At 36.2% G+C, this 21,640-nt stretch overlaps 1 long non-coding RNA gene across 1 annotated transcript; it reads left to right on the top strand.

Moving 5' to 3' along the window:
* The first annotated feature begins 15,235 nt into the window (after positions 1 to 15,235).
* On the top strand, positions 15,236 to 20,143 carry LOC138872615 (uncharacterized). Its single transcript, XR_011401089.1, has 2 exons — positions 15,236 to 15,422; positions 16,500 to 20,143. It is a non-coding gene; the product is annotated as an uncharacterized lncRNA (long non-coding RNA).
* Positions 20,144 to 21,640: the final 1,497 nt, after the last annotated feature.

Here is a 21,640-nt window from a genome sequence, read left to right as displayed (position 1 = left end):
CCTCAAAGCCAATTTTGTTTATTATTTTCTAACAATCTTAAAGAGTTATACTGCTATGGAGAAATTGATGTCTGTTGTTGAGAATCCGAAGGAGTTCATCAAACTTGATCGCTTTGATGGAACGAACTTTACCCGTTGGAGAGACAAGATGATATTCTTGTTGTCCGCTCTCAATATCTACTATGTTCTTGATTCTGCCTTGCCTCCGATGCCTGAGCCCACAACAGAAGATTCTGACGTAGTTAAGGAAGAAAGGAAGAAACGAGAACATGATGAACTGTTGTGTCACGGCCATATTCTGAATACTTTGACAGATCGACTCTATGATCTTTACTGCAATCTGAAGTCGCCAAGAGAGATTTGGACTGCTCTACAAACTGCATACCAGAATGAAAAACGAGGTATTGACAAATTCCTGGCTCTGCAGTACTTTGAATTTAAAATATTTGATACTAGGCCTATAATGGATCAGATTCATGAACTGCAAATCTTAGTATCAAAACTAAGTAATCTTGAAGTTAAAATTCCTGATGCACTTCAAATAGGTGCTATTCTTTCGAAATTGCCTTCCTCGTGGAATGACTATAGAAAGAAAATCCTACATTCTATGGATAAAATGACTGTGGAACAATTTCGTATTCACATTCAAATTGAAAGTGAGACTCATGCTCGTGATGCTATTAGTCAGCCTTCTAGTTCCGCGGTCAATTTTGTCAGTCAAAATGATTCAGGAAGTGGGAACAAACATCTGAAAGTTTCCAAAAAGTCTTCTTTTAAAAAGAGAAAGAACTTTAGTTGTCATCATTGTGGAAAGAAAGACCATATGATTCGGGACTGCAGATATAGAAAGGCAGGAATAAATTTCAATGCATGCAAAACCGAAAAGTCTGGAAAGATTAAAAAATCTGGAAATTCTGAAAAGGCAAACGTAGTGGAAAATTCTGCCCAAGGACTGGTTGCCATGGTTTCCGCAATGCAAATTGGTATGGTCACAGAGTTGAATGTGGCTACCGCTGCTACAAATACTCAAGACTGGTGGCTAGATTCGGGTGCTACTATTCATGTCTGTTATGACAAGAAGATGTTCAAGACATATGCAGAAGTGCAGGATTCTGAACAAGTCTTGATGGGAAACCATGTTGCGGCAGATGTTGCTGGAAAAGGAAGTATTGAGATTAACTTCACATCTGGCCAGAAGTTGACGTTACTGAATGTGTATCATGTTCCTGATATGAAGAAAAACTTAATGTCCGCTGCTTTGCTGTCAAAGAAAGGCTTCAAGATAGTTATTGAGTCTGATCATGTAATAGTGTCTAAGAATGGTGTTTTTGTTGGAAAAGGCTATAACTGTAACGGCATGTTCAAATTGAGTATTAATGAAATAAATTATGTTTCTGCTTACATCGTTGAGTCTGATTCTTGTTTATGACATGCTAGACTAGGACATTTAAATTTTGGCTCCTTGAATTATATGTACAAAAATGGTTATATCTCATGTAAAACTCAGCATATAAAATGTGAAATTTGCATACAAGCAAAGATGACAAAGAAACCATTTCGTAAAGTTGAAAGATCCACAGAACTATTAGATTTAATACATTCAGATTTGTGTGAATTAAATGGAGAATTAACTAGAGGAGGCAAAAGATATTTTATTACTTTTATAGACGACTTCTCTAGATTTACATATGTTTACCTACTTAGAACTAAGGACAAAGCTTTTCAAAAGTTTAAAGAATACAAGTCTGTTGTGGAAAATCAAAGGAGTAGGAAAATTAAAATTATTCGAAGTGATAGAGGCGGAGAATATTTTCCTAACGAATTTAATAAGTTCTGTGAAGAGCATGACCTAATACATCAAATGAGTGCCCCTTATACTCCTCAACAAAATGGGTTAACGGAAAGAAAAAATAGAACTTTAGTGGATATGGTTAATGCTATGTTACTTAATACACATTTACCACATAATTTATGGGGTGAAGCACTACTAACTGCATGTTATAGTTTAAATAGAGTGCCTTCAAAGAGTATGCATATTTCGCCTTATGAGCTTTGGAATGGTAGAAAACCAAATTTAAATTATTTTAAAGTGTGGGGGTGTATATCCTATTATAAAGTACCTGACCATCAAAGAACAAAATTGGGTCCTAGAGGAATTAAAAGTATTTTTGTAGGATATGCACAACACTCCAAAGCTTATAGACTGCTAGATCTAGAATCTAATGTCATTATAGAATCTATACATGTTGAATTTATTGAAAATAGATTTATAAATGACAATGTTGATGAAATGACTGAAATAAATGGAAAACGTATTGATGCTAATAAATTGTCGCTTTCTGAAATTATTAAAACTAAGGAAAGAAGTGATGATATGCAGATAGAACCAAGGAAAAGCCAAAGAATAAGAAAAGAAAAACATCTTGGTTCTAATTTTATTTCTTCACAATCTATAGTATTTCTTGTTGAGGGAGATAGGACAAACGTTTGTAATCAAATTCCTATTGTATTAAATGTTGAAGAAGACCCAAAGACGTTTCAAGAAGCAATGTCTTCTAGAGACGTTGCCTTTTGGAAAGAGGCCACTAATGATGAAATGGACTCAATTATATCCAACAACACTTGGGTTTTGGTTGATCTTCCTCTTGGATCAAAACCTATTGGTTGTAAGTGGGTCTTTAGGAGAAAGTACAATACAGATGGTTCTGTCCAAACCTTCAAAGCAAGATTAGTTGCAAAAGGTTTCACTCAAAATGAAGGCATAGACTATTTTGATACATATGCTAATGTTGCAAGAATAACATCCATTAGAGTCCTTTTATCCTTGGCCTCTATCTATGATCTTTACGTACATCAAATGGATGTTAAAACAGCCTTTTTAAATGGGAACCTTAGTGAAGAAATATATATGCAACAACCTGAAGGATTTGTTCTTCCGGGAAACGAGAAGAAAGTTTGTAAATTGATAAAGTCTCTTTATGGTCTTAAACAAGCGCCTAAACAGTGGCATGAAAGATTTGATAGTGTAATACTATCAACCGGATTCGTACATAATAATGCAGACAAGTGCATTTACTCTAAATTTACAAAAGAATATGGAGTAATAATTTGTTTATATGTCGATGACATGCTGATTTTTGGTACGAATCTACAAGGAATTACCGAGACCAAGAAGTATCTAACCTCAGTTTTTAAAATGAAGGATTTAAATGAAGTTGATACTATTTTGGGAATCAAGGTCAAAAGAGATAACAAGCAAGTGACTTTGTCACAAGCACATTATATAGATAAAATCCTTACTAAATTCAGTCATTTAGGAATAAAGGGGTATAATACTCCTTATGATTCTAGTGTTAAGCTAACTGCAAATACTGGAAGAGCAGTAGCACAGTTGGAGTATGCAAGTGCGATAGGTAGTATGATGTATGCAATGCATTGCACTAGACCCGACATTGCATTTGCTGTTTGTAAACTTTCAAGGTTTACCAGTAATCCAGGTAATGATCATTGGAAAGCAATAAGTAGAGTACTTGGATATTTAAAATATACAAAGCACTTAGGCATTTGCTATAATGGTTTTCCTAATGTATTAGAGGGATATTCTGATGCAAGTTGGATTACAAGTGTTAATGATAATAAATCCACATCAGGATGGATATTTACTCTAGGCGGTGGAGCCATTAGTTGGGCATCCAAGAAACAAACATGTATTTCCCATTCTACTATGGAATCTGAATTTATTGCATTAGCAGCTGCTGGAAAAGAAGCAGAATGGCTGAGGAATATGTTACTTGATATAAAGTTGTGGCCACAACCTATGCCAGCCATTTCCATATTTTGTGATAGTGAGACTACAATGTGTGTTGCTCACAATAAAATATATAATGGGAAATCGAGACATATAAGCTTGAGACATGCTTATATAAGAGAATTAATTACAAATGGAGCTATAGCTATAATATATGTGAGATCAAATAAGAATTTGACTGATCCACTTACGAAGCCATTAGGTAGAGATGTAGTACAACAAACTTGTGGAGGGATGGGGCTGAGACCCTTAAATTAAATACAAGGAATAGGAACCCCACTTTGAGTTAGTATACACTCTAACAATATAAGTTCAATGGGTAATAACAAGTTACTTGTATTGTTTAAGCACTGATCTCCTCTTTAGGAGCCCTAATTCTATTGTACTACTTACTGTTATGTGAGGAGTTAAGGAGTTGTTAAATGCTTGTTATAACAGGGGCATAAAGACAAACTCCAAAGTGCATACTGTTACATGAAGAGGTTGATTAATCTTAATGGAATTATTAATGTCTGGAGTAACAGGGACATAGTAACTAATTCCACCTATATGAATATTGAAGTGGTGCCGCTTCTAGCAAGATTTAAAGGGTTGATCTTGTAAATATTCATGAATTCAGGATGAGCACATGGTCGTAAACGTGCTAAAGCGAATACTGGATTTTCTAAGCTACTAGATAACGCTGTGTGTGTGGTATTTTCGGTTTTGGCACAAGGATTTGTGGTTCAAATCTTAAGATACCATTAACTTCGTCAAAACTTTAATATACTTACACTAAAGGAAAGTTCAAATCTGTAAAAGATACTTTCAATTATTCACAAGTGTTATGAAGTGAAATAACAAACTAGTGGGGGATTGTAAGATAGTTTGTTATTGGCAAGTTGGAAGTGGGATTCTTCCCACAACGGAAGAAAGAAGTTCCGTGCCTGTCATGTGAAACACTCACGGGACCGACCTTACTCGTACCGTGCCTGTTAGCCTCGGAACTGATTATTATGAAATAACACATAACAGGCACGAGATTGTCTCAACAGGCTCGAGACTGACTCAACAGGCATGAGATTGTCTCAACAGGCACGAGACTGTCTCAACAGGCACGAGATTGACTCAACAGGCACAAGATCCTAGAGTTAATTATTTTTAACAGAAAAATCAAATTTATTTGAATTTTAAATTCAAAATTTGAATAAATAGTCGTGTCTGTTTGTGAAACAAGACATCTTTTCTGAAAGGGTCTATTGGTTGCCTATAAATACACAAGAATTCCAACAAAGTGGACATAGAGAATCACAAGTGTTATTGCAGGCTTTGTTGTATCCTGAAGAGAATCGTTTTGTATTTTCCCTAAATTAGTATACAGGCGATAACTCTTTAAGGACAGTCGATTTTCACGCCTCAAAGCCAATTTTGTTTATTATTTTCTAACATTGTGCTGATCTTTTTAACTTTTCTATTAAATAATGCAACATTCATATGCATGAATATAATGTTCGTAGTAGTCGGACTCGTATGAATTTCTTACCACATTCTCTTGTTTGGCAAGAGGGGTTGTTGTGATGGTAAGCAACCTCTATTTCCAATCAAGAGGTTGCGAGTTCGAGTCTCTCCAAGAGCAAGGTGAGAATTTCTTGGAGAGAAGGATGTCGGGGGTCTATTTGGAAACAGCCTCTCTACCCCAGGGTAGGGGTAAGGTCTGCGTACACACTACCTCCCCAGACCCCACTAAATGGGATTATATTGGGTTGTTGTTGTTGTTGTTGTTGTTGTTGTTGTTGTTGTTGTTGTTATTGTTGTTGTTGTATTCTATTGTTCGGCAAGAATGGGCTGCCAGCACGAACAAAGTTACCCATCTAAATATGGGAGAAACTAAAAAAATAGCCAGATTTACAAGTGGTCATTCAAAAATAGTCACAGTTTCAAAAGTAATCGAAATTTAGCCACTTTTTATGTAAAGATAAATCTGAACGAAAACACTGTTTAAAATTCGGAAAAATATTCCAGCATAATATATGTAGTTCCAGTATAATATACCGATCTAGCATAATATACTGGAGATTGGAACGGAGCCAGCAATGTATACCGGTCCATCATAATATGCTGGAAGTTCATACACAGGTGCACCGAACTCCAGTAGATTATGCTGGACCGGTCTCTGTTGCAGCAAAATAGTGGCTATTTTTCAATGACTTGGCAAACACTAACTATTTTTGAATGACCGGTCCGAAAACTGGCTAGCCCGTGCTATTTTAACTCCAAATATTCATAGCAGCCCGACCTAACATAGTCGAACGGGCGTCCAGTTGTGGTGGGTCAACATTAACAAGCTTATGATTAAACTAAAAATTGTGAAAATAGCAAGGGCTAGAAAATTTTTGGACTAATAATTAAAAAATAGCCAGCATTTGTAAAGTCAATGAACTAGTCACTGGTTTGCTGAAACACAGAAAGTTCCAGCATAATAGGCAGGATTATGAAGCTCCTACATTTAAACTTCCAGTATATTATGTTAGAACTCTAACACATTACAAAATTTCAGCGTATTATGTTGGAATCTCATATATAAAAAGTTCAAATTTTCTAGCTCATATATAAAAAGTTCAAATCATTAGAACTTCGACACATTTAAATATAGGTATGTATTGTTTTCTTATTCAAATTGAAGAAACAAAAAATGAAAACTAAAGAAACTAAAAACTAAGGGCTCATTAACACGAATTTTCATATCAATGGCAACACAGATTTTTAGCAAAAACACAACTCAGTTTATAGTATAATATCTTTCTGGACCATCCTTAACCTTAAGAAAACAAAAAATAATGAATTAATAATGGAAAGCAGTTTCTAGCAAGCTAAAATTCAGAGGCCATAAAGGTGTTCTAATAAATCATTCTCGACAAAATAATTATTTTTTTAACTGAACAACTATTCTAGGCTTTATTTGCTTCTGTTTCCATAGAAAAATTACAGCTAACATATGTCAAATTCGAATTAGAATAGCTATGTATATATTGCACAGAGGAGTAAAAAATATGTTAAAAATATTTATCTTATATAGATTACCTTTCATATGAAGATTTTACCAGAATATGGATAAGCCACGTCTGTGTACTCTCATCATCCAAAATATAATATTTTCTTCAAAACACACTTTCACCTAAACAAAAAAAATTAACAATACTATTAATAAGGTGACATGAGAAGCCAAACGATAAGGTGACAGAAATTGAGGAAGATAAAGAGTTTAAAATCTCCTATGATGAAAGCAGAAACCATATGTTTGCTGAATGTGAGTTTGCCAAGAGACTATGGAAGAGGATACTACGATGGATGCAAAGACATCCTTATTGTGCAAATTCATGGAGCCAACATTGAAAATAGGCCGTGGAAAATGCAAAAAGAAAATCAAAGAATGTTGCTGTCTTCAAAATGGTCTATGCTGAGACAATACACATGATTTGGAATGAGAGAAATCTCAGAATTTTTAAGAAACATAGCAGGGAAGTAGAAGAGTTAGCTAGGACTGTTGCATGTGTTTGTAATGTGAGAGCTTATGCTCAAACTAGAAAACTCCTTCAGCAGCTTAAATTTTGAGTTAGAAGTAGATTAGCACATAGGATTTGAGGATTATTGATGTATGTACAGGTATATATAGAACTCTTAGATGAGACAGGGGTTATGATAAAGCCAATTGTAGTTTTATAAAGTTGCATTGGTGATTAATGGAAAATGTTTGTCACGACCCCCAAATCAACCCGGTCGTGATGACGCCTATTATGGAACTAGGCCAGCCGACACATTCCCAAAATAGTTCAACATCTCATTAAAACTTAAATAACAACCTTTTTCAACTGAAATTTCCATAAAAGATATAAAGTCAAAACCAAAATGCGAAAATAAAAGCCCGACCTCGGGTGTCACTAAGTCATGAGCAATACTACAATTTGTTTCCAAACATAACTGTCACACCTCCTTTTTGCGCGCCCCCCCGGCCCCGAAGGGTAAGATGCGCGGGTGGAGTTTTTCCAATTTAAGTGACAATATTCGAAATGGGATTATTTATTTAATTCAGAGTCGCCACTTGGGAAAGGTTTGATTTTTGGTGTCCCAAGTCACCGGTTTATCTTGAATCCCAAATCGAGGAAATTTTTGACTTTTCCAAATGAAGTCTGCGAACCAGAAATTCTAAGTAAGGAATTCTGTTGACCCGAGGGAAGGTGTTAGGCACCCTCGAATCCCGTGGTTCTAGCACGGTCGCTTAAATTGTTATAATGGCTAAATATCTGATTTAAATACATGTTATGACTTACGTGCTTTTATTAAGTTTAAACCGCTTTTATCATTATCACTTATTTTTATAGAATTGCAACGTCGTGAAAATGCATCTCGAACCACGTCACAATCAATGCGCCCGTGATCGTCAACACATTTTGACTTCGTTGAGATTTGGATTTGGGTCACATCAATGTGCACCCGAATTTAAGAATATGATTTAATTAAGCCGCGCCTAAAGAGTCTAACGCGTTATTATTTTTTGAGAAGGCCATGAGATTCACTAAACGGCCTAGCCTGAATTCTAAATATTATGATTAGTTGTTGAGGGCCCCGCAATTTGCATTTTTTATTTAGCGAGGCTCGTCTCATTATTTTAGAAGAGGATATCCTAAAGTGACTACATTTCTATTATTTTGTTTCCAGAAATAGAAGAAAAGGTATGTGCTAATTCAATTATATGCTTTGGCCTGATCCGGATTCTTATGATTAATTATCTATAAAGTTAAGAAAATATTATACTTTAATGGAACAATGCTTTTATTTGACAAGGAATCACATACGAGCTAACGAAATATAACACTTAATCCGAACATTTCTTGAGCTGAACTTAACCAAACTTATTTAGACTAGATTAAAGGATTTAGTTACTGGACATTGTTACTAATGGGACTTTGAGCGTGACCCTATGTACTGCCTAACGGAACCAAAAAAGATTAAATGAAACAAAAACAGCATTGTATAAGATTGGAGTATACATACCCCGTATTAACAAACAACTACCAAACTAAAACACAAAGGGCTAAACCCAGTCGAGTGCCAGTACATGCTTTCAAACTATTGAATTATAAACTAATCAAATTTTTTACAAACCCGTTAATGTACCATAAATATCACAACAAATACTTGAACTTCTTCAAACCTTTTCATTTCATGCTTTCGAACTGTTTTAGTTACATCAATACGGGACTCGAAATGTGTACCTGGAAGGCTGAAATGCAAAGAAGAAGAGGAGAATAACAGGGAAGATCAGCAGCAACAGGAATCAGAGTAACAGCAGCAGCAACAGATGAAACAATTGGGGTAGAATCTAGATCCCAGCTAGACCAAATCTCAGAATAGACCAACAAACGACCAACAGACTCAGTTGGATTTAGAAGGAATCAGTGTTGGACAACATATCAAGACCAGTGAAATCAAAACAGCAACTAAGAATGCAATTTCTAGTTTTTGTCTGTCTGTGTTATCAAACAGAGTTCTTTCCCAGCTTTTCTGTTTGTGTGTGTATATCTATCTCTCAATGTGTATTCCCCTCCCTCTTTCCAATTCTCCTATATGCTCTGTGTGTATCTATTTGTATGTATTTCAGCTCTCTCTTTCAAAAATTCCTCACAGTCTCTGTATTTTCTTTCTCCCCTCTAATTCTGTATATGTCTATCTCCTAATTCTGTATCTCTCCTTGTCTATATCCTGTCCTCTATGTCTGTCTCCCTTTTTATAAGCCTCAAAACTATCTCTTTTAACAGCCTGTTTTCAGAATATCACAGTACCCTCCCATGTGCATTCACATTTTCAGATTCCCATTAGTTATTTAAGTATTAACCTCCCTCAACATTCCCTGGCAGATTTTAACTTTTAAAAGGTTTAATACTTTTTAAACTTAAAGCAAGGTATGGGCAGTAGAATCTATCTAACAGCATATGCTGTCAAACCATTTTTAACTCAAAATCCCTTTTATGCATGAAACAGGCTGTGCCCAAAGCACATGAGGTGCACCAATGCACATGCTGTGCATGAGTGCACATGCCCTCCAATTCAAAGTTTAAACCAACCATCCCTTTTACATTACTGATCTAAATCAACAACTATAAGTAAGCAAAACTGGTTCTTAATTGATCCAGGCAAATGTTCAACAGAAGCAAATCGATTTATTTTGTTCGGACAGTTGAAACTAATTGACGACACATGTCTACTCGACTATATTAGCATTAACATACACAATCGTAACCAAAAATCAGACATTTAACAGTATCACATAAGGGGTTCATTTTGCAATGTCAAACAGAAAGGCCCTAAGAACTAAATGAATGACCAGTTACGGATTCAATTGAACATACATTTATACACACGCATTATGAAGAAAGAAACTGACTGAATACAGAGGTCCGGCCAAGGTGGACAATAGCAGTTCAAAAACACAAAACAAAAAGTTTGGCCATGCGGACAGGCCTTTAACAACACACAAACATACGAACTGAAATAAAGAAAAGAAAATTAACTCACCTTAAAGCTTTTTAAGGAACAAATCAGAAAAATCCACTGGGGTTTGAACGGACCTTCTTTAAGGTTGAATGGACTTTTAAACGAAGTGTTTCTCGGATGAGAAACACCTCGATTAAGGTCCATTAGACCTTAATCTCTTCAGTTTGAACCGGTTTGAACCAGTGACGAGGGACCTTGTGGTTTCAAAACTCAGATCTAATATTCGTGCTTCCCTGGTTATATTCGGACCAAACCAAGTATGGTTTGGTCACGAGGGGGGTCTGGGGGGTGTCTGGTATGAGTTTAAGGTAGATCGGTGTAGATTAGGTTCCGACTCGAATCTTCAAATGAAGATTCGAGAAGGTGGGATAGGATTCGAAGTGTGTGGTTGGTAGATTTGGGTTCAGGATGGCATGGGGGTTCTATGGTGTTAGGGGCGAGGTCACCGGCGTCCGTGTCGCCGGTTTTCATGGTGAGGGGTACAGGGGCGGCTCTAGGGTTTGGGGATTATGGTGAAGACGATGAAGGCTGGGGTTTGGATAGGGGGCAGGGTAGTGTTAGGAGTTTATATAGTTAGTGAGCAAATGGATCCTGGCCGTTGGATGAGATGAGATGAAGGGCCAAGATCCTTTGGCTAACCAGGGACGACGTCGTTTCAAGGATAAAGGTTTGGGGTCGGTCCGGGTGAGACGGGTCGGGTTTGTTGGTGGGTTACAGGGGATTGGTCTTGGCCGTTGATCAATCTGGGATCAACGGCCCAGATCACACTGGGCTAAAACGTCGTCGTTTGGATGTCCCGGGTATCAGGTGGTGTTGGACCGGGCAGGCCTGGGTTTTGGGCTGTTTGTTTGGGCCAATTTTTTACAAATTGGCCCAAGTCCGGAAGGGAAGGGACCTTTTTCTTATTATTATTTTTTTTTCTTTTATTATAAAAATACCAAAATAAGTAAGATCAAATTAAAATAAACACCTAGTACAATTATTTGCACACTCATCAAAATAATTCAAAACAGGTAAAATTAAACAAAACAAAATCACGGACAAAGATGCTCGTTTATGCTTTTCTTTTAAACCATGTTACGGTTCAGATTATGCATGACACGTACACATTTTTTTTTTTAATTTTGTTTTAATAAAGTAAATAAATAGAAATAGGCCAAAGTCACAAATAAATCAATAAAGTGCTGCACCAAAAAAAAATCCAAAATTGTACAGCAGGACCAATTTTATTCTTTTGGAGCGACTGTCGCGCAAAAACAAAAATCACGTGCTCACAATAACAAGACCAAAAATAGCCTGAAAGTAGCCAAAGTATACTAGAAGGAAGATAAAGAAGGAGAAAGGCGAGACTGCGAACGCCAAACAGCTACCTCGCTATCTCCGGTGAAATCCGCATATGGAATAGTCAATAGCCGCTACCGTGGCCTGAGATACCTGGATCTGCATACAAGGTGCAAGGGGTAACGTGAGTACACCAACTCAGTAAGTAACAAGTCCAAACTATGGACTGATAGGTAGTGACGAACTAAACCTCAGCAATTATAATACCTTTAAATTGTACAGTAAAGTAGGCATATTGGCAATTTAATTATTCAACTCAATAGTAGGGCAAAATACCAATCCGAACGAAGTGAAGTATAAAGCTCAGCAAATCTCTACATGTCAATGCCAGAAATGTATGAAAATGCACCGTATGCTCCCATTCTCAAGTTCTCAACCACTCGGTACCGCATATGGCCATCTGGCCAAGGGAAATCCATTTCGAAATATATATAACACTGACTGCAAGCCAACCGGAACCGAGGAACAAGGGTAATCCAACTTTGAGGAGAAATCCATCTCCAGGTATTAATACATCGGAAAAATCCATGTCCAGGAAAATCCATCCCTCAATAATATCATCCGCACTCACTGGGAGTGTATAGACTCCGTAGGTGCTCCTTTCAGCCTGAGCGTTATAACAAGCCAACGAAGGCATAATCAATAATCTACTGCGGCATGCAGCCCGATCCCATAGTTGTTACTCATAATCAGGCTCTCGGCCTCACTCAGTCATCACTCTCCAATCTCACATACACAAGCTCACAAATCATGAAACTAGCCCGAAACAATGATATGATGTGCCAAATAACAACAACTGAGAGTGAGACATGATATGATATGCATGAACAAGACTGAGTACAGAATATAAATGAAACTTATGAGATGACAGCAAGAAGCGACCACTCGGGTCTCAACAGTATTGGCATGAAGTCCTAACATGATAATTAGCATGATTTACAGTTCATTTCCTTAATCATATAATCACAACACAGATATCAATAAGAAAGAGTCACTAAGCGGTGCCATGGAATGAACAAAGCCATAATTTTCACGGTGCACGCCCACAATCCGTCACTTGGCATTTGCGTCACCTTAATATTTAATCATTTAACTCATAGTTTGGGGTTTCAAACCCTCAAAACTAAGTTTGAAAGCGTTACTTACCTCAAACCAAGCCAAATCCTACTCTGCTACGCCTTTTTCTCTGGAATCGGCCTCCAAACGTCCCGAATCTAACCAAAAGCAATACAACGCAATCAATATAGGCCAAGGAATCAATTCCAAATGAAAAACTAGCAATTCAACCCAAAACCCCAAAATTCACCCAAACATGGCCCCCGAGCCCACGTCTCGAAATCCGACAAAAACTGCAAAATTGGAATCTCCTTCCACTCATGAGTCCATACATACAAGATTTATCAAAATCCGACTCCATTTGACCCCTCAAACCTTCAATCAAAACTCTCCAAAATCCTAAGCCCTAACCCCTCATTTCACCCTTAATCACTACTAATTACATGATTAAACCACAGAAGATTACCATAATCACGAGTATTAGGGCTCAAATTACTCACCTATGTGAAAACCCCCTTGAATCCCTCTTCAAATTGCTCCCAAAAGCTCCAAACCTGGATGAAAAATGGTGAAGAATGACCAAAATTCGCGAAAGGGGCCTTTTTATACATTCTGTCCAACACTTACGCATCTGCGGCCAAAATCACGCACCTGTGGGACCGCACATGCGCATTTCACTTAAATTCCCAGCTTCCGCACGTGCGTCCCAAGTCTCGCACCTGCGGGCTCGCAGATGCGATCCAACTTCCGCTCCTGCGGTCCTTCTCCACTTCTGCGGAACTCGCACATGCGGTCCCCAATCCGCAGGCGCGGAAATGATAGAAGCAGCAGCTTCAGCTGCTCAAACCAATTTCCAACCCTTTCGTTGACCATCCGAATCCATCCCGAGGCCCTCGGGACCTACCCAAAAATACCAACAAGTCATATACCACTATTTAAACTTATTCAAACCTTCGGAACACTCCAAACAACATTAAAACACCAAATCACTCTAGGATTCAAGCCTAAGAACCTCTAAACTTCCTAATTCCGCAAACGATGCTGGAACCTATCAAACCTCGCCCGAATGACCAGAAATTTCGCACACACGTCACAAATGACACTACGAACCTACCATAATTTCCAGAATTCTATTCCGAACCCAATATAAAAAATTTCACTACCGACCGAGAAACGCCAAATTTTCAATTTCGCCAATTTAAGTCTAAATCTACCACGGACCTCCAAATTATATTCCGAACACGCTTCTAAGTCCAAAATCACCTAACGGAGCTAACAGAACCATTAGAAAACCAATCCGAGGTCAAATACTAAAAAGTCAAAAACTTAGTCAAACCTTTCAAATTTAAAGCTTCAAGCTGAGAATCATTTTTCCAAATCTATTTCGATTAGCCTGAAAAACCAAAACCTATGATTTTCATGAGTCATAATACATCATGCAGAGCTAATCATGCCCTTAAACAACCGAGCGAAGTGCAAATGCTCAAAACGATCGGTCGGGTCGTTACAACCTCCCCCACTTAATCATGCGTTCGTCCTCGAATGTGTCCAGAGTTGTTCCAAAAGCCAACAAATCGCTGTATAACATTACTATGCACATACCCGGTGGTGATCTCACGTCACCCTATCCCATATATGTCTGATAACACAACATGACTTAAATTTCTTAATCCAACCTAGCCCATAAGTCTTAGAACCCAATTTCCATCATCCGGAATTTTCTATAAGATCACAATCTCGCATCTACACTCTGAATAAGTCCGAACAAGCTGTAACTAACCATATCCGTAACCCAAGATGTAATTACATGATATACAACATAACTCAAACACTCGTAGCGATAACTTCTAATCGCAACAACTGCTCAAAAAACCCAATACTGGTTATAAACCTCTTATTAAACAAAGCCTCATTCCAACACTTTCGTATACTGCCGATGATGAAAGAAACACGCAGAAAGTCATAACCATTCCTCAGATCAACCAGTCATGGAGCTCCCTCACTTTCGGCAAGGACCATAGTAAATTTCTAAGCTGAATTTTGATATTATCCTTCCAACATGCTGAAATCGAATCCGATAGTATTCATCTAGATTCCAATGACGTCATCCCAACAACACGACTACTCTAGTGACATGACACAACAATACAATCTAAAGCCACAACTCGTGCAGTCCGCGCACCAATAAACAATATTCCAAATGTACTCAAATCATGGAAAATGATTCAAATGAGAGAGCTGTACCGCAAGCTCACCAGTACCACCACAACATGATGCTAAGAATACATCACACACTGTAGAACCAGAACACACGAATCAAACTCGAAGGATCAAACCTCCACATAACTTTACTACAATGCGCGACCCTATCCAAACACTGGTCCACATGAAACACCTCAAGTCACCATGCTCAGAATCATCAACCACTCGCAATTTGATGTCTAGTATTTATAAAGAAAAGCCAAAAGAGGTCGACCAAGGGTAAAAGAGTAATTTAGATATTTTTATTAAAATAATTACTTTTATCATTGGTGTTTATTTCTTGTTGTTTCCAGGTTTGGCTCTAGAAGCATCCTTCTTCAATCTTTCTCATCCCCAAAATCAAACGCAAGACTACTCTTATTCCAACATCAATTTCATATTCTCTCACTTCTCTTCATCACCGCATCTGGCATTGTCGTTTCAGGTATGCTTTTCTGTTAGTAATTTTTTGCCCAAATCTTCTTCTAATTCTCTTAGAATTTTCCAAATTCATGGCTAATGTTGTTATTTTCCTGCCTCTCTTTTCAATGTTCTTCGGCATTTCATTCTCTTTCTGTTTCACTTTTCGCCCTTAATCTGTTATTTTTGCATGTTTTTTTATTTTTTCTTCAGTCTTCCAAAGACTACCCTTTCAGAGTTTCAGTTCGTTTCGTCTACTCCGCTTGGGGATATAATTAATTTCAAGTATGATTTTCTTATTTTTTGCCAAAATTTCTTCCATTTCTCTTATGTCTTCCCTGTTTTATTGCTGGAGTTAGTAAACCCATTTTTATTAATTCATATTCTTGGAAGATAATATGAATTTTCAAGTTGGTAATTAGTTGAATTTGTCATAAGCTAAAACAATCTCTTGATTTTAGCACATTTATGACACAGGATCTATGCAAGTTATGTGTCAAGACAACAACTTAAATTAATTCGCATACTTTTGAGTATAATTCTTCTGCTACTTGAAATTATCGTAGGGGTCTTTTTTTTTATTTTTTTTTATTTTTTATTCAGGTTTATTCTATGTTTTGAAAATTTATGCATTGCTACTGTGAAAAGATTACCTACAAAATGTCACCATTGGAATTTGATTTCTTTTTTTTTTTTATGATGCCCCTCTTTTGGAACACCGAGCTTAGGCCTTTAGATATATAGCAGAGTACACATTAAAAAGGAGATAGAATGGATGTCGATGTCAATTCGTTGTGTGTTTCTCTCTTTATTATTTGTCGATCAAATGGACTGCTGTGACAGAATCATATTCCTGGGTAATGTACTTTTGCAGAGTGTATAATAAATTAATAAAAGGTTATTGTATGTGCTTTGTCATATAGAGATGAAATGTTATTGCATTCAGTGTTTTCTGAACTACTAAGTTGTATTGATTAAAATTAACTGTTTATTACACCTAGCTTTGTAACTTCCTATCTAAACATGTTACTGCAAACTCTTTTATTCATGATTACAGATAAATTGTTGTCAAAATAAAGTTATTTGTTGTCGTTATTTTCAGGAACTCTGAAGTATAGTTAGAGGCATCGTCAACCTAAAAAGGTAAGTTTATGCTATTTTACTTGACGGGAATCAATGCATAAACTATGACTTTATACATAACTGATAAAAATTATTATTTTGTATGTGTCATTGGAATGAATGAAGTGTACTTTGTGTCATTGTTAAGAAATTTATGCTCTTCGTATTAGTAATACCATAATATAATTTGTGTCGTTTATGTTTGCTTTGTCGTGCAAGCTTTGAATGAGACTATACTTTTCATTATCTCTATCTGGTGTTAGATTTAAATAAACAATAAACAAAACTTCCTTGTGAAAAGTTTGTAAACCATAATAGCTCTTTGAGCTTAGCATTATTAAGGTCAAAGTATATATGAATTCTGGGATGAATTTAAGACAATGTGAGACATCTATATCGTCGTCTTTTTGAGCATTCTATTGTTAATAAATTCAAGTGTATTTCATCGTCATTTTGTTGTCATATTCTCTTCAATGAATAAGTTCACTTAACAATTTTTAGTTTAGTTTTTTTAATGGTAAACTGTTTTTTTTTTCTTTTCTTTTTTTTGCCTCTTTTCAGTTTACTGCACTTAAACTAAATCTTATCTTTTTCATTTACCTTCTGTGATTTTTAAGAACATACTAAGTGCTTAAACTTTTTCAAATTAGAGCCTTACTCCGTTTAAAGAAGTATAAATAATACTCCCCTGAGATATCATATTATGTCGGAAATATTTGTTGTACTACCTTAATAGGAATTTTGATATGCTCTTGGGTTACTTTAATTATGTTGGTTCACTTGGCAGTTTGAAACTTTAGATTGTGATTTCGAGTATATTATTCGAACAGAATAAATGCAAGAGTTGCATTTTGTTTTGCTGTAGAGTTTTTAAGGTATCAGTATAGTATGTAAAATACTGAAGGGAGATCATAATTCAACCTTATGTTTGTGAGAATAAGATTCTATTTAGTTTAAAATTTCACCATCCATTTGCTATATGAATTCCCTTCTACCAAAAGATCTTCAGTACAAAAACAAAACTTTTTTATCTATTCTCTTAAATTATACTCCCTCCTTTTCAATTTATGTGAACCCATTTGACTGGGCACACAGTTTAAGAAAAGAGAGAAGACTTTTGAACTTGTGGTGTAAATGAAGCACATATATTTTGTGTGGCTATAAATCATTGCATAAAGGTAAATTGTTTCCAAATAGGGAAATAGGTCATTCTTTTTGGCATGGACTAAAAAGGAAATAGGTTCTCATAAATTGAAACGGAGGAAGTATAAAAGTAATCTAGCTGAAGCAGATATGGTTTGCCTAAAAACCTCCAACGTGTATTTAAAGTTGCATATGATTTTGCTAGAAATTACAGATTATTGTTTAGGGCGCTCGAAGCGGAGGCGTGTTATAGTGAATAATGAATACTGAGATAGTGTTGGGCCCGTGCTAAGCACGGGCTTGTATCATCTAGTATAAGAATACATTGAGGAAACCTAATAGGAGATCAGATCCTGAACACAAAAACGAGCGCAGCTTTTCCCGTTCTTCTCCATTCTCTCCTCACACTCTCATCTTCTTCGTTGCTGCTTCAACCTAAACCAAACACGACTCACACTCACACAAGCCTTGAGAACCAGCTGGAATTTACAACTCAGAACCCCAGGGCTTAAAAAATCAGAAAAGCTCCAAAAAGAAGAGGGACAACCTTCACCGCTAACCCAGCTTGGAGCCGTCGTTTCTCCCTTCCCCAAGACCACCAGCCGCATCTCTTCACCGTTCCCACCTCTGCCAAAAGAGAAGTAAGAGCGAGGGTTCACAAAAGAAAGGGTTCTGCTTCTTGTTTCCGTTTTTTCAGATCTTAGTTTAGTTTAAATTTCAAAAAAAAAAAAAAAAATGTTTCTTCTATCCAATTCGAATTTCCATTTTTAAAGAGAAAGTTTGATTGAAGTTTGAGTTTGAGTTCGTGTTCGGATTCGAAATTCCGGTGCCGATTCGAGTTTCCGTCCGAGTTTTGTGGTTTCGATTTGGCCTGCTGTTTCTGCTCGATAACACTGCTGTTTTCAGTTGGAGTTTTGGACCAAAACATTGTATCTGCTGATTCTTCTATTGTTATTAAAAGAACTTCAAATAAACAGGTTCTATCTTTTCTCCTTTTCTCTATTATTAGATGTTACTTTCGTACTGTTGTGATTGAAATATGGTGATACCCTATTCTCTTAGTTACTGTGATTGTAGTCTCAATTTGAGCTTAAGGACAGATATCTGATATTCTGTTTTGTTGTTAGAAATTCGGTTTGGTGGATTGATATGTTTGAACATGAGCAATTGGAAATTGAAGTGTTTAGGTTATAACTTCATTTATGGGTGATTGACTTAGCTTCGGTTTATTGATGCTTTGATTTATCTGCCTTGGCTAGATTCTATTCGATGCTTGCGCCAATTCGTATCCCTGTCTCATGTTAAAATGCAGTTTTAAGTTCCATATTCTCGAAACTATGCATCTGTTGCATTTGTGAGCAGTTACTTGGCATCCCATGCACCGAAGTGATATTCTTGTGGTCAAGATTGATTAAACATGTGCTCTTTCTCGTTAAAATTTTTAGAAGTTGGTGAAATGGTCATGAAGGGTCATTTGTTTGATTTAGCTCTTGTACGAATTGCCTAGAAGTCAGAATCACTAACGAATCATTTTGGTTTTCATTTGGTCTCTAATACACATGTTAAAGCATTTCCAATTTATGAAATTATGTATAGTATTGAATGAATTGAGTTGTTAAAGGTCGACCCAGCAAAAAGATCAAGTTTTCTTCTAAGGTTCTTCAGTTTCCCAGCTAGTTTCATGTCTTATTTGCTGTTTTATTAAGTAAAAATAAAGATTGTATTTAATGGTGATTGGAGCCTGGGAGGCGCTGGTGGCTTTGAGTGGGTGTGGAAGAAGAAATGTTAGGGGAAGAAGATGGTGAGGTGGCAGATTTGGGGTTGTTTGGTAGTGTGACTGTATTGTTTGGTAGTGTGACTTGGCAGCTGACATGGACAAAATTGAGAGGGTCAACTGCCACGGTGTAGATCTGTTAGGGTTAGGGACAATTTTTAAAAGTTGATTAACGGTGGGGGTTAGATTGGACGAATAGCTCACCGCTTCGCCGGAAAACTTTAGTTATTGCACATATAAACATTGTGCAAAAGGTATACATATAAATCATATGACACTGCTGAACAAAAGATAGTGTCTGGTATGATGGTCAAGCGCTTTATGATGGTCAAGCGCTTGTCTGGTAACGGATAAACAAGACATAGGACGGGGTCAACCACGACACAGCGACTGACGGTCGTCCAAAGGAAGGCCGACGGCTAGAAGCGGACAGCTGAGATAGGATAATAACGGTAACTTAAACTCAGAAAGAGACAGGAAGAATATTCCTTTGGATATTCTTTATGTTGTACTTTTTAGAATTTTTGGGGAATGTCCCTTATAAATAGGAGGAGATAGTGAACAAAGGGGGGATCTGCCTTTTTGAGAACTAAGACATATTGTAAAGTTGAGAGAAGAATATACGAAAGAGTTGTCTTATTCATTTTATTCAAGCACATGTTGTTCAACCTTCATCCATAAATCTCAAGATTCCACATTGATATCGACTGCTCACTTTTTCACGTCGTCAAAGAAAGAGCACCCAATCACACAATCATTGGGTGATAATCCCTTTACACTAAAACCTTTATCATTTCTTGTATTTATTATACATTTATGATATTGCATATTTTGTCAATCATAGCATATCAAGTTTACTATTTAATGCTTCTAACCTCTGCCCGTTGTACAAGAGTCTTATTTTGTTTGGTCTAGGATTTATTAAGTTCAACTGAGATTCACCCTATTAACTTACTATTAATTGGTTTAGCAATAGTTTGTTCAAACAACAGTAACTATATATAAAATAATAGTGTAACAATTTGGCTAAATAGTAATAAGAAAACGTTATATAAAATTTAATTACTATAAATACTATTTTGTATTTGCATATTTTTATTTACGTACTGATGATACATGTAATCATTTTGCATTTTATCTCGCATAAAATAATGCTATTCAGATTCTCCTGTAAATTAATATAAGTATTCTCTAACATAGTCAAGCGCCAATAAATCGTAGCATTAATTACAAATATATGTTTTCTTGTATGGCTAATCAAACGCAACATTAATTAATACAAATATTGTGATTCATAATTTATTCAACTAAATATTATACTACTATTTTATGCAAAATTTATGTTAAAATTATGTTTCTTAATCCCTCCAACTAAATGACATTTGGCCGCCCCTTATTAATCCAAAGCAAGTTTCTTTCTCCATACAAAATTCCAGTCTAAGGAAGAAATTTCTACTCTGCGTGAATAATTGACAGTTGCGAAAAAAAGTCATCTTACTCGTCAATTACTAATAAATTATATACAAGTACTTTCTTTTAATTTTCTGTTACTGGCGGTCTAAAGAAAATTCTTTTACTAACACCAGATACTGATTAAAAAACATTGGTCAGTTTTTTTTAGGTGGGAATACGGTATACGGTATGATGAATGTTGTCCGATGATGCCACCAAAGGATGTGGTGCAACGGATGAAGTTGCTCTACTCTTAATTAGGGTTTCGGGTTCGAGCCATGGATATGAAAAAAAATTTGGTAGGAAGCTTTTCTTTCCAAATAGGATCCGACGCGGTTCGAATTCGGATATAGTCGGGCTCCAAATACGAATACCGAACGCCGGATGGAAAACAAAAAAGAATGTTGTCCGATGATGCAACAATAGAGGTTGACTGTTTATATAATATTTGATCATATAACGCTTGGAATTGACCCAAATAAAATGATATTTTTTGTACTAATAATAGATGTTATGTGTTAATATTGATGTTATAGATAAGCGATCATGTATTTGGATAAAAGTTGAAAAAATACTCCAATAAGTAACAAATGTATATGAAAAAATGTGCTGATAAATATATTTTTTTTTTAATTAAAATGCCTTAAAATGTTTGTAATAAAAATGAGTTAATTTTTGGCAGATTTTTTATTGCAAATTTATTCAAAATAGTATAATATTAGTCAACTCAAATGTGTTCATAAGTTGAAGCC

This window comes from Nicotiana sylvestris, chromosome 7 (assembly GCF_000393655.2).
Source record: "Nicotiana sylvestris chromosome 7, ASM39365v2, whole genome shotgun sequence".
NCBI classification, from domain to species: domain Eukaryota; kingdom Viridiplantae; phylum Streptophyta; class Magnoliopsida; order Solanales; family Solanaceae; genus Nicotiana; species Nicotiana sylvestris.
This window is presented reverse-complemented; position numbering and strand designations above follow the sequence as displayed.